Genomic DNA, 11,867 nt, shown 5'->3' on the forward strand with positions numbered 1-11,867 from the left:
TCTTCTTCCTCCTTTCTCGCGTACGCACAACAGCCCCTTTTTCTCCTTCCATCGCCGCCTGTTTGTCAGCCCAGTTCTCCGCCGTCCAGCCACCGTTTAGTGCACCACCACCACCATTCTCTTCCCCTTCTACCAGAGTTCATCCCCACCAATTTTCAGAACCATCGGACCAGCCGTTAGCCGCCACGCACGGTTGGAAGTCACGGCACCTGCCCTGTTTTTCTCCCGTGTCGCCGGTTGCTTTTGCAGCCCAGAACTGCCGCTCGCCAGCGGCGTGGCCTACAACACCCACCCAGTTTTCTTCCCCTCTCACCAGTGAACATCCCCACCAAGTTTCACCTCCATCCGAGCCACCGTTAGCCACCTCGAGCTCCTCCAAGCCACACGGTTTTTCACCGTTTTCGGCGCCGTCGCACCACCTCCGGCCACCATCTCTTCACAGCTTCTTCCCCCACCTCTTGCCGACCTAAACCACCCATTTCCACCCTCGATCCGTTGCCGGAGCAGCTCCCACGAGCTCAACTCCGTTCAGCCCCTTTTTGGCTTTCGACCGCCATTTCCACCACCACCCACGGCTCGCTGTGCTGGTAAGCGAGAAATGATTTATGATATATGTGAATGGTTGGACTGACTGGTTTGAGTCAGAGGCACGCGTAAGGATGGTGATAAGCAGGGACGGTGGTAGAATCCCGCCTACGGTGCACGCGTAGGGATGGTGGTGAGCAGGGATGGTGGTGGAGTCCCGCCTGCGATTCCTGCCTACAGACGGACTTGTAGGGATGGTGGTAAGTAGGGACGGTGGTAGAGTCCCGCCTGTGATTCCCGCCTACGGTGCACGCGTAGGTATGGTGGTGAGCAGGGATGGTGGTAGAGTCCCGCCTGCAATTCCCGCCTACAGTGCTCTAATGGTTTGGTTAATGGGCCATTTTCTGGAAAAATGACAAGGTTTCGTATGAGGATATTGTGATCCATTTTCTAGGAAAATGGTAGTTTGGGCCATTATCTGGGATAATGGCGAGACTTGGTTTTAAACGATATGTTTTTAGGCCAAATGGGATTTTGGCGTGTGTGGAAAATAATATGATTTTATGGGTTTTGTGCATTGGCATCCTTTCATGCATATTGTTTGAGTTTTATATGTTTTTATCTGGTGATGTTTGGATTTTACTTACCTGCGGCACCATTTTTGGTACCATAGATTTTGGTGCAGGAATCGAAGAGGAGGAAGAGGCTGAGCTCGAGGATGCGGCTCCCCCGGAGTTTTGAGTTGAAGTTATTATCTTGTTGTTGCTTTGAATAATATTTGTATCTTGTAATATTTTAATATGTATGTTTTGAACAGCTTTGTATTATATTAAAAAAAAAATTCTGGTACTTAGTTATGACTTTCGTTATTCGCTGCGTTTTCTTTTGCACATTTGTTGCTTTTACACACACTTGGCATTCGTCGATAGGGTGGTGACCTGGGTTGTCATCATCCGGACGTCTTGATTTCTCTGTGTCCGTGCGTGGAGATTTGGGGGCGTCACAGTTTTCATGTTTTGTTTGTTGTAATTACCTTTTTCCTCGTTTCATCTTTGCCATTTTAGGTGTAGTACTATTGCTTAATTCTTGGAGGAATTTTAAGATCATTTATGATTTTTTTTTCTATATTAGCAATTTTTTGAATGAGTTCCAACGCAAAAGAATTGAAACATGCAGATAGGCTACAAGCTTTTATTGTTGACGAATCTCCTCAGCGATGACAAAAAACAACTTTTGACCAAACAATGACCATGCAATCAAACAAACAAGGTGCATATTGAAACTAGACTCAAAGACGAACAACTTTCATGAAGGAATTATTGTGATAAAATACTTACAAGATTTCCAAAAATGGCATGCAAAAAGGCTTAGAAAACTGTTTGAGAGAACTTCTAAGTGTTTTCTCCAAGAGCGGAAATGAAAATGAGTGAAATGAATGAGAGGGTGACTTGCACGTCTAAGACACTTTTGAAAAGTGAAGTATGGGCTTGAGTGACACCTTGATGGATGGTGATTAGGTCACAAAATGATGGAAATAATAAGTAGTTTTTAGGCAAGGAAACTTCCAAGAGAAGTGTGGTGGTGAGGTGGCCTTTCCCACTCACATCAAATGACTATTTGGGGCTATCATGTGAAGAGGTTGGTTTGCTATGGGTGGGGAGAAACTTCCACAAGAAACTTTGTTAAGGTGGCCAAAATTCGTGGATTACAAACAAGTGGGCTTCAATTTGGGATTTAAAGAGAGTTTGGTTAAGGTTTGGGATGTTATCAAATCCAAATCTAATTTTTCTTGGCCCAATCAAAATTCTAAAGTTTCAAAGGTTAAATAATGATTTCATAATATGGATTAGAGGGATTAATAGTAATTAAATTAATTTAATCAAGTGATTAATAACAATGCTAGAAATAAGATCTAATAGGGTTTTGAAATCAAGTTTGGGGTAATTGTTTAGGGTTTTGGTTTCCTCCGAACTTTTGAGATTTAATTGGATTATAAATATTTAGGGTTTCACTAGGTTTGAAATCCTCTTTGGTTTGACACAATTTGGTTGGTTGGATAAAATAGGATTTTTACTTAGGTGGCATGACCTCACACCTTAATTTCCTTCACATTTCCATCTCATACTTTTTCTTGGTGTCAAGTGTCCAATAATATTCACCAAGTGTGGCTAAGATCTCTCAATATATCCAAATAAAATATATCTAACCTAATTTGGACATCCCACACTCTAATTTTGAAAACATTATGCTTGGTGTTACTAGTGAGGTTACTATTTATTCGAGGAAAAGTGAAAATAAACTTTATACTGAAAATTCAAAATATCTAAACTAACCTAACTATACAATTCATTCATCAAAATTCAACCCCGAAGTGTCTCGAAATAAACCAAACACTTTTTGAACAAACATTTCGTCCGTAAACTGAAAATGAGATTATGGCGTCATAAAATCCTAAATAATCATTTGAGTCTAATGGCACAACTCATATCACATTCTGACATTTCTAACTATCTTAAATAAATAAAATCGCACTTCTACCTCTATAGTGAGCAGGAATACTGACTATATGAAAAACTAAAGCCTACGCAATTGGTCGATTCATGAAAACTTACGGAGTTTTCATAAGGTTCCTAAAGTCTTTATTATTAAATTTCTAGTGGGCTGTTACACTGGTATTTCATTACATGCCATACCGGGTTCGTTAGCTCCCCAAACCATGAGGCTACAAGGGGAGATCAACCATTAAAAGGTGCTGATTTTGATTGATATAGGTAGTACTCACAATTTTATTGATCCTTATGTAGCAAGGAAGGTTAAGCAGCCAATGGGGAAAAGCCAATTGACAGTCAAAGTGGCAAATGGTGCCATCCTCCCTTGCTTGGGTTTGTGTAGGGGGCTAGGAGGTTGTACTAGGGATGGATTGGTTGAGAAGTTTGAGATCTATTTTATGGGAATTTTATGATTTAACCATACAATTTTCTCTTGGTGATATCATGGCTAAGTTATAGTGATTACAGTTACCGGCTAAGAATTTAGAAGAGGAAGACCACATCAACCAACTCAAAAGGAGTTCAACTAAAGGGTTTTGGCTTCAAGTTCTGGATGGGGTTGACAATAATTCTAGGTTTTCAAATTCACTAGCAGTTCAACAAGTGTTGGATAAATTTTCGGATGTTTTTTTATGAACATACAGATCTACCTCCACCAAGAAGTTATGATCACAAAATACAATTGCATGAGGGTTCCAAGCCTACTTGTGTGTGAGGCCCTACAGGTACCCTTACTACAAAAAAGAGGAGATCGAGAGATTGGTGGTAGATATATTGCACTATAGCATTATACAAAGTAGTCAAAACCCTTACTCATCTTCAGTGTTACTTGTTAGGAAGGCAAATGACAGTTGTGGATTACCATGTCCTTTGTGATGCCCTCATATTCTGCTTGGGATTAGACAGACATCTAAAGTATTGAGACATACAACATAAGGTTACTTGGCCTCATTCATGGTAGATAAAAATGTAATGTTCCTAACATGCATCTAGTAGTATACAATATTCGCAACGGATACTTTCTTTTAACAATATTATGCACTAAACTAATAATAACCCGATAACTTGAAATGTATAAACATTGAGGTCATAGATATTCATAATTATATTGCAAATCCAAAAGGTCTGTAAGCTTAAAGGTACGGGAGACAGAGCTCCATAAATACAAGCAGAAATTAAAGTATCTACTAGGTTAATCCATTGAGTAGTACAACTCAGTCAAGGATGACATATTATTGTATATAAATCAGAATATCAAGATGATGAGCTTTTCATTGTGTCGTCTCTTTTTAGTTGAATGTCTCCAGTCAATCATCTTCTAAAGAGCCTCTTGATCCTAGCACACAAGCTACTATTCTAGAGAGAATGGTACTTGGGAATACCACAGTGAGATTTAAATACAAATTTCAGCAAGTTAACAGAAAACTTACACATTGGTTAATGATGCATGCATAGTAGTAAATAAATGAATGCATAATCAAAATCATAAACAAGCATAAACTTGACGTATAACATGACAAGAACTAACATGACTAGAACTTAAACGTGTATTGAACTTGAAACTGAACTTGACATGATATGAACTTAAACTTAAACATGAAACATGAACGTAAACTTGAAACATAAACTGAAACATGAAATACATAAAGTTTAACTGAACGTGGAATACATGAACTGGGCATAACATGAATATGAATGTGAAAATACATTAATTCTAACAATTAAAATGATTTTGCAGTTGTTTTATCAAAAATAGTGAACAATCAGAATGATTCCGCCTAACATATTCTATTGGAGATATTCAGACAATTAGAATGATTATACCATGATTAAATGAGATATACTAACAATCAAAATGACTACATCAGTAGTACCTATTAATATATTGACAATTAGAATTATTACTTCAAGAGCACTTGAGTATAGGTATTCTACCAATTAAAATGATTACTCTAAAAGTACCTCGCATGAATTATAAATGGAGATATTTGAACAATTATAGTGATTATGTCACAAGTATTTTAGGCACGATTGACTGAGAAAATGTTGTTTCTGAGATACACTCTGTACTCAAAATATGATGTAACATGAAATGAAGGGACATATGACTTAACATAACGTGACTTGGCCTATACGTGAGAGGCATGACTTGACGTAACATGAAACAATAGTGCGCAATACGACAAAACATGTAATAGATAACATTATGTGATATAGCATAACATGTAATAGATAACATTATGTGACATGGCATAACATGTAACTGATAATATTACGTGATATGGCATAACATATAAGAGACAACATTACGTGTCATGGCAGAACATATAACAGACAACATTACGTGACATGACATCACATGTAACAAATAACATTATATGACATGACATAGCATTTAACATATAACATTACGTGACAAAGTATATTGTATAAAATAATAGACATATCTTGTGTGGTAGATATGTATATTTTGATAGATAAATATCTTGTGAAAAAATGTATTAAATAATAGATATATATGATGTAACATGGCACATATGGTAACATAATTATATGAACAGTAGTTCCCTTACCCACTTACATTCACAGTAATTTGATAGTAAGTTAAGAGCTAACTTACAATGATTGTCGCATTTTATGAGGAAAAACATGAAACACGATAAACTTTAAGTAGGGGTTCTAAATATTAGAAACTTTAGCACTAATAACTTGGAAAATGAAAAATGATATCTTAGAGTAAAATGATCATTTTACCCTCTATATGTGAGAAAATAACTAATTAGTAAAACTTAAAACAAATGATAACCATAAAAAAACACACTATGGCTAAAACACCCTTAGGCCTTTTCTCGTTGATTTTTGCTGCAATTTTATTCAACTTCAACACTCATACTTAAATCAAAATATTGCAAATAGATCATTACATCCTATGCTTAAAAGTATGCTTAACATAACAATAAAAATCCACTTCACATAAACATAACTTTTTAGTACAAAGATCCAAACTTTTAACTAAAACATAAACCCTTGAATTTCAAGATTTTGACTCTTTCTAAAACATCTCTAAGAACTCCAAAAATTCTAAACTATCTTCTAATATGTCTATAATACTCCTAAGAAATAAAATACTTTGAATCATCAAATAAAAATCACCAAAAGTCACAAAAACCCAATTGAAGCACTCGGCTTTAACAGTTCATCAAAACAAAATTTTCTCAACTTTGCTTTTGATCAATCCTCTTGATCCGAGATATACTTTGATAAAAGCCACAAACTAACAACGTCATATGGTTTAAAAATACGTTCTAAAGTAGATACAAGCATTAAACTTAAAATCACATGACCAAAATCAAACCAAAACATGGATCTAGCTGGAAACCTCATATTTTTTACTTAATTAAGTATCTTCATGGATAAAAATTATATCTTTACAAATTAACACCTAAAATCTTCAAATTAATATCCTAACATGTAGATCAAAGGCTCAGGGCCATCAAATAAAATTATCAAAATCATTGGAATAAGATTAGACCACAAAAGATCCAAGCATTCATAAAATAGAAACTATCTTTATCCTTTGAGTTTCTAAGTTTCTAAATTTAAGAAAATATTTCATTAAAAACTTATAAAATGCATGTTAAAAACACTCCAAAAAAACTTTAGACCAAGATTTGTCTATTAGTTTGGTCAAAAACTCTAAACTACAACATACTATCCAGTTTATTGCCCAAAACGACATTTTCAAGGTTAAAACTGCTTTTGACCAACAATGACCATAATAAACAACAAAAAATGAACCTACAGAAACTAAATTTAAATAGTAATAACTTTCATGAAAGAATTATCGTAAGAAAATTCTTATAAAGGCTTCAAAAACTGAAAGCAAGAAGGCTCAGAAAATTGCCCGAGAGAGTTTCTAAGTTCCTTTCTAAAAAACGTGTGGAAAAAGAGATGAAATGAGAAAGAGAATAGTGTCCACTCTTCTTACACAAACTGAAGGATGAAGTGAGGTCTTGAGTGACACTTGAGTGATAGTTGTGGTGAGGTGTCCTTTGCTTTCCCATAAAGAACTATTTGAGGGTTGTCTTGAGAAGTGGGTGGTTAGCCTTGGGTTGGTGGAAACTTTTTCAAGAAACTTTGCCAAGGCGGCCAAAATTCATGGGCTTAATAGGTCTTAACTAAATGAGCATTTTGGATTTTAAATAGGGTTTGGTTAGGGTTTAAGATGCTATCAAGCCCAAATCTATTTTTTTTTTTTTGTCCAATCAAATTTTTAAGGTTTAAAGTGTTGAATTATGATTTCATAACATGAATTTGAGGGATTTATAGTATGTGAAAGTGATTTAATTAAGTGATTAAATACAATATAAAAATCAAATTCATTAGGGTTTTGAAATCAAGTTTTGAGTTTGGGGGAACCATTTAGGGTTTTAGTTTCTTTCAAAATTTTTGGGATTTCAATTGGATTATAAGTATTTAGAGTTTCACTAGGATTGAAACTCTATTTAGTTTGACACAAAATGAATGATTGGATTGAATAGTATTTTGCTTAGGTGGCATGATTTTAGACATTGATTTCCTTCACATTTCCATGGTTCCTTTTGATGTCAAGGGTCCAATACTATTGACCAATTGTGGCTAAGATCATGCCAAATATCTAAATAAAATTTTTCTATTCTAATTTGGACATTTCATACTGTGATTTTGAAAACACTGCACTTGGTACTACTATTAAAGTTACTTTTCACTCTAGAAAAATGAAAAATAAAATTTGCATTGAAAGATCATAAATAAACATACTAATCTAATAGTGCAATTCATTTATCAAAATTCAACTCCAAAGTGCCTCGAAGTAATCAAAATGCATTTTCGAATGGAATTTTTGTCTAAAAACTAAAAATAGATTTACTGCATCATAAAATCCTAATTATTTTAATGAAACTAATGGTGCAGACCATATCTTATTCTGACACTGCCATGTATCTTAAATAAATAAAATCACACTTATGGCACTGGTAATACTAACTATGCGGACATATTGAAATTTACGCGATTGGTCGATTCATGAAAACTTACAGAGTTTTCACGAAATTCCTAAAACCTATAGAAAATTTACCGTTAAATTTTTAGCAGACTATTACACTCTTAACAAAGAATTTGTGAAAGATAAGTACCTAATCCCTAACATAGATAAGTTGCTTGATGATTTATATGGAGTTGTAATTTTTTCTAAACTTGATTTACATTTGGAATACCACCAAATCAGGATTAATTCTGATGATATTCCAAAGACTACTTTTTAAACCCATAAGGGTCATTAAGAATTTTGGTAATGCCTTTTGAACTTACCAACGCTCCATCAACTTTTCAAAAGTTGATGAATAAAGTTTTTAGGCTCTATCTAAGGAAGTTTGTGTTGGTTTTCTTTTACAATATTTTAATCTATAGCAAGACTCTTTAGGAGCATCTGCAAGACCTAATTATTTTTTTTGAAACTTTGCAATTAGAATATTTATTTATTTAATTTTTTTTTTTTTGCAAAAGAACCCAAGTGTATTTTTGGCAGCAAGGAGGTGGAATATTTGAGCCATCTGATTTCTCAAGGAGTAAAGGTTGGCCCCTATAAGACTATTGCCATGCAAAACTGGCTTGTTCTAAGAAATCTCAAGGCCTTAAAAGGGCTTCTAGACTTCACAGGGTATTACAGAAAGTTTGTTCAGCGATATAGAGCATTGGCAGCCCCTCTTACGGCACTCTTGAACAAAAAATCTTTTTTGTGGAATGACAAGACACAAGCAGCTTTTGTTAATCTCAAGGAAGCTATGGTGAACCTGCCTATTCCAAGGTTACATGACTTCTCTAAACCTTTTATAGTAGAGTGTGATACATTAGGGAAGGCTTGAGATTTTCTAATGTAGAAGGGTCAACCTATTGAGTATCTCAGCCAGGCACTCAAGAGTAAGAATTTGAAATTATCTACTTATGCGAAAAAGTTGCTTGCATTAGTTATGACAGTCAGGAAATAGCGACGTTATCTGTTGGAACAATCCTTCAATGTTTGCATTGATCACCAAGCTTTGAAGTACTTATTAGAACAAAGAATTGGGATCCCTACCCAACACAAATGGGTCTCTAAGCTATTAGGGTACGATTTTACAGTGAAGTATAAGAGTGGGACAACAAATACTATTACAGATGCCCTCTCACGCCTCACTTAGCAGAATAACACAACCCACAAAAGACACCACACCACCAATCCAACCAGTCACCACCACAGAATACCAACCCAATCAACCAATTACACTTCTAGGCAATTAGTATAATGCAAACACAATGGATGGAGGAATTAAAGAAAGCTTACCCCGAAAATCCCCAATTGTAATAGCTAATTAGCCACTACCATAAGGGAATCTTGGATCCAAATTTCTACCAAGTCCAAAATGAGCTACTCTTCTATAAAGGCAGACTTCATCTCAAACCTTTGGTGCCTTTCCAGCAACAGATCACAGCAGTTCCATAGAAGTCCATTAGGAGGCCATACAGGGGTACATAAAACAATTGCAATAATAAAATGAGAATTGTTCTGACCTGGATTGATGGGTGATTTCCAAGCCTTTGTACATGAATGTGATACATGCCAAAGGAACAAGGTTGAAACCCTCTATCCCGTGGGGTTGCTTCAACCTTTACCAAGTCCTTCAAAAAATTGGATAGATATAAGTATGGATTTTATTGTAATCCTTAGGTTGAAGACTATTGATGGCCTGCAAAATTTCATATTGCAGATTTTACAAGTTCGCTCGAGCGGAGGCTTTTGGCCGCTCGAGCGAATTCAGGCAGATTCAAACGCTCGACTGCCGCTCGACAGGGAGCTCGAGCAGGTTGCTGAAAAACGAAGATCGCTCAAGCGGAGACATTGGCCGCTCGAGCGAAATCAGGCAGAGTCGAACGCTCGATGTGCGCTTGATAGGACGCTCGAGCGAAATCAGGCAGAGTCGAACGCTCGACGCGCGCTCGATTTCGCTCGAGCGAACATCGTATTTTGACAGATTTTAGGTTTTCCGCCGTGGGACCATATAAAAGGCCATTCTTCACTCTAGAGCCGAGGGTTTTGACTGGAGAACACTCTTTGGGAGAGAAAAACATAGCTAGAGGGATTCAAATCATTTGTTTTGGAGACGGAATTCCAATTTATTGCACGTACGTTGGATTCATACACGAGCACGGACGGGAGAAAGGCGTTGAATCGTTCCCTTGAGCTTTTGACGACCAGTTGAGGCTGCAAGGAGGATTTTTCAGTGTTTATTTTCTTCTTCCCATCTTCTCAGAACAATTATGGTGAATTCGTTTATGTTGAATTCCAATTCTAGCATGAGCTAAATTTTTTTTCTTTCTAGGAAAACGATGTAACCTAATTCCGAACTATGCTTGTTTGTCCATGCTAATTTAATGCAATTCTCTATTTGTTTATCTGTTTTATTCTGAGTTTAATGCTTCTAATTAACTGGCCATTGATTAGATGATTATTAATCTTGTGATTTGCTATCGAAAGAGGGAATCATAGGGTAGATCTTGGATATTTCAGCATAGGTAAGTATAGAGATCGAAAGACTTGTATGAACCTGTGTAGTAATTAAATCATTGGTCTTATTGCGTTCTTGATTATTTAATTTGCATACTCTTGTGTGAATTGATAAACTAGAATCAATTCCAATTGACTATCGAAAGAGGCTTTTGGATGAATTAGAGATTTGCTAATAGACAAAAGAGGTTTAAGTTAAATTAGCTGGATGAGAAAAGCATAGTGAAGAATTATGGTGAAATTGTGTTCCTAGAAGTTTTCTTCCCTATTGAATTTGATCTTCAAACATCAGTTTTACTTTCTTTGCTTATTTCTCTTGAGTTGATCTAGTTTTATTTGCTACTACAAAAACCTTAGTGATTCCTCTAGATAAAATTGAGATTAGCATAATTTTGGTATTTGGCAAGAGTAAGGTACCAATCCCTGAGGACGATACTCTTCTTATTACTTTACTACAAAACTACGATACTGTGCACTTGCAGTTTTGCACCGGTCAAGTTTTTGGCGCCGTTGCCGGGGATTGGTTTATTCTTATTCTTTTCGTCAATATCGATACAAAGTAATCTTGGTTTTAATTTAGAATTTTGTTTTAATTTGTTCTACAGGTGTGTTTTTGACATTGGATGCGCCGTACTAGATCTCGTGACATTATTCCTGTTGATCCGGAGATTGAGAGAACTCTTAGATCACTAAGAAGAAATAAGATACTAGCTATGGCTGAAGAAGATCGTGAGGTACTACCACGCACCTTGAAGGACTATGTACGGCCAGTTGTGAATGGAAATTACTCGAGCATAATGCGCCAGCCAATCAATGCCAACAACTTTGAGCTCAAACCAGCTTTGATTAGCATGGTGCAGCAGGCTCAATTCAGTGGATCACCACTTGATGATCCCAATATTCACCTGGCTATGTTCTTGGAGATTTGTGATACTGTGAAGATTAATGGTGTTACTGAAGACACCATTAGACTGAGATTGTTTCCCTTCTCTTTGAGGGACAAGGCTAGAGGTTGGCTACAATCTCTACAACCGGGAAGCATCGTTAGTTGGCAGGACATGGCTGAGAGGTTTCTTGCTAAATTCTTTCCTCCTGCCAAAACAGCCCAACTCAGGAGTGAGATTGGCCAATTCAAGCAAAATTATTTTGAGTCACTCTATGAAGCATGGGAAAGGTATAAGGACTTGATTCGACGTTGCCCACAACATGGA

At 36.3% G+C, this 11,867-nt stretch overlaps 1 non-coding gene across 1 annotated transcript in view; it reads right to left on the minus strand.

Annotated features, from left to right (window-relative positions):
- Nucleotides 1-11,762: 11,762 nt before the first annotated feature.
- The window catches only part of LOC122302113, a 107-nt gene continuing 2 nt past the window's right edge, over nucleotides 11,763-11,867 (minus strand). Inside the window, exon 1 of the small nucleolar RNA XR_006240355.1 lies at nucleotides 11,763-11,867. This exon is cut by the window's right edge and continues 2 nt beyond it. This is a non-coding gene — a small nucleolar RNA (small nucleolar RNA R71).

The sequence above is a fragment of the Carya illinoinensis genome, chromosome 2 (assembly GCF_018687715.1).
Source record: "Carya illinoinensis cultivar Pawnee chromosome 2, C.illinoinensisPawnee_v1, whole genome shotgun sequence".
Lineage (NCBI taxonomy): Eukaryota > Viridiplantae > Streptophyta > Magnoliopsida > Fagales > Juglandaceae > Carya > Carya illinoinensis.